This window comes from Dendronephthya gigantea, unplaced genomic scaffold (genome assembly GCF_004324835.1).
Source record: "Dendronephthya gigantea isolate DGI-Jeju-01 unplaced genomic scaffold, DenGig_1.0 000175F, whole genome shotgun sequence".
Classification (NCBI taxonomy): Eukaryota; Metazoa; Cnidaria; class Anthozoa; order Malacalcyonacea; family Nephtheidae; genus Dendronephthya; species Dendronephthya gigantea.
The window spans coordinates 1-3,175 of NW_021163185.1; positions in this window are offsets into that span (position 1 = coordinate 1).

A 3,175-nucleotide genomic window follows, 5' to 3' on the forward strand; every position below is an offset into this window, starting at 1 on the left:
TTTTATTCTTAGCTCCTTGAAATGCCAGTAATGGTAATATAGATTACGGCAACTCTAGACGCACGCGTATATCTTGGAATCGGTATATACTGCCAGCGTTTGAAATCAGTTCAGACTAAATAGGTGTCGTCTTTTTGGATTAAATTTTATCAATCAGTTCATATCTTGGATATTAATTTTACCTCGACTTGATGTATAAGAAGGCGTCGTATCTGTAAATAAAATATATTTTTGCACTCTCAAAGATTATAATCTCCGTATAATTTTTGTGAGCTGTTAATTCGCCAAACAAGTGAAACGACGGCAGCATAATATACAAAGAACACAATTTATAAAAGCTAAAATTTTACTAGCTCTGTTCAATTTTCAAGAAAAAGATTGATGATTTTACCTGGACTAGATGTGTTAGAAGGTCTTGTTGCGTTGCCTTTAAAAAAAACAAATAAACTGAATTTTTTACAATATGGTAACATTTTTCTGACCTTCTCTCTCCATGCACGAACCACGGATTGTCTTTTGATTTGCGCCATGAATCTAAATGGCTGCAAATAAATTTTGAAGCGGGATGAAAAAGAGAGAATATAGCGGTTTGTATCAGAAATTTTTCTTTGTCCAGTTTGGAACAAATTCTTATCGCTTTCCCAGGATGCTTTTTGTTGCTCTGACAATTTTTTGACCGATATGTTGACAATCTCTCAGCGTGATATCTTTTTAACTATTTCGGACCTTCGGACAAGATTCCTCTGGTGTCGTTAGTGTCGGGGGGGGGGGAAATTATTCATATATTCATGTTTGGCAATATTAGTTCCTTATGAAATTGATTGTTTTTACGCTATATAAATATTTGCCCTGATGTTAACGATCTTCCGTGACCTCTGTCTTCTAGATAATTATTAACTTTTTCAGCAGCACAAATGTTAAAGATTATAAAGTTAGATATTAATCAACAAAAATAATTTGTAGATCGATCGAAAAACTTGCTATTCGGTGGATAACGGCATTTGTCGAAGAACCGCGACTGGGCAGTGAAACATCAACATTGATTACCAATTATTTATTACCTGGATTAGTAGTGGGTGCAATGGTGCCTGTAAAGAGAAAACGAAATTCCTCTTTTTTTTATTTTATGTAATTTATGCAGCGTTGTAGTGGAGGTGAATATTCATATACTCAGTTCTACCCGACGGAGCTGTATTTTAAGCTATTGCATTTGCAAGTGTAATCCGTCCGGCAGCATTAAATATATGAATACTCACCCCCCCAAATTTCAATCTAGTTACGCCACTGAATTAATGTCGAAATATTTTTCTTATTCTTAGCTCCTTGAAATGCCAGTAATAGTAATTAGATATCATTACACGTTAACGAATGTCTAAATTAACCCAGCGCACTATAACAGCTAAGTGTCCCCTACACAAATAAATTACTTCATTTCAATTATGTCGCTCATATACGACCCGCTGCTGACGTCGACCAGGTCATTGAAATATCAAATTACGCGATTCAAATACACAATTGACTTATAGCGCATCTTGATCTGGTTGAAGACTATTAGGTTTATTATCCCTTGCTTATCGCTGCAAGGTAAATAAATTGACGGTGACTCGAGGCGTGTGGCCTTTTTGGATTAAATTTTATCGATCAGTTCATATCTTAGATATTAATTTTACTTGGACTTGATGTATAAGAAGGCGTCGTATCTGTTAATAAAAAATAATTTTTTTTACATGCTCAAAGATTATAATCACTGTTTAAATTCTGTCAGCTGTTAATTAGCCAAAGAAGTGAAACAACTTAACAGCTTAGTATACAAAGAAGACCATTTTTAAACGCCAAAAATTCGCAGTTCCCTCAGCTTAAATTTCAAGAAAAAGATTGATGATTTTACCTGGATTAGATGTATTAGAAGATCTTGTCGCGTTGCCTATAAAGAAAATAAATGTATGTAAATGTAAATGTTTGCCATAAATGTAACTGGCTGCAAATAAATTTTGAAACGGGATAAAAAACGGCAAACAAGGGCCGACAAGATTATGTTAAAGAAGCGAAGAGCTGTCAAACTTATTTTTGTATCAACTATACCTAATTAATAATGTTAGTTTGTACAATCTTTTCCACAACGAATATTCTTCTAAAAACTGTTTTACACATCTCCAGTCGTATCGTAGCGAGATGTGGCGTATTTCCTTGTTTAAATATCGTAGCAAAACGTGGTGAATCTTTAATCTTTATATCTCATCGATTCATTCTACGCGCGATTCGTTGCAATGCGAAACGGACCTAAAGCCTTATTGAATGCATGGTTTGTTTCTGACAATCATGCTAAGGGTTAATTTGAATCGATTTGATCGATTGAAAAACCTGCTATTCGTCGGATAACCGCATCTGGGCAGTGAAATATCAACATTGAGTACCAATTATTTATTACCTGGATTAGTAGTGGGTAGAATGGTGCCTGTTAAGAGAAAAGGAAATTCATCCATGTATTTTTTTATGTAATTTATGCGGCGGCGTAGGGGAGGTGAATATTTATATATTCAGTTCTATACCCGACGGAAGCTCGCCCACAAATTTCGTTCTAGTTACGCCACTGAATTTATGTCAAATATTTTTCTTATGCTTAGCTCCTTGAAAGGCCAGTAATAATGATAAAGATTACATGTTAACGAATAACTCAATTAACCTATGGATTATTTCATTTCAACTATGTCTCTCAAACGAGCCGCTGCTGACGTCGACCAGGTCATTGCATGAAATGTCAAATTATATAGCTCAATTAGACAAGTGCCTTATAGCATCTTGGTCGTGTTTAAGATTATTAAGTTTATTATCCCTTGCTTATCGCTGCCAGTATATACTGCAATCGGTACAATTATACTGCAAGCGTTTGAAATCAGTTCAATAAAAAATAAGTGTCGCCTTTTTTTGGATTAATTTTATCGATCAGTTTATCTTCGTATATATTTTTACCTCGACTTGATGTATAAGAAGGCGTCGTATCTGTTAATAAAAAATAATTTTTTTTACATGCTCAAAGATTATAATCACTGTTTAAATTCTGTCAGCTGTTAATTAGCCAAGCAAGTGAAACAACTTAACAGCTTAGTATACAAAAAAGACCATTTTTAAACGCCAAAAATTCGCAGTTCGCTCACCTTAATTTTCAAGAAAACTG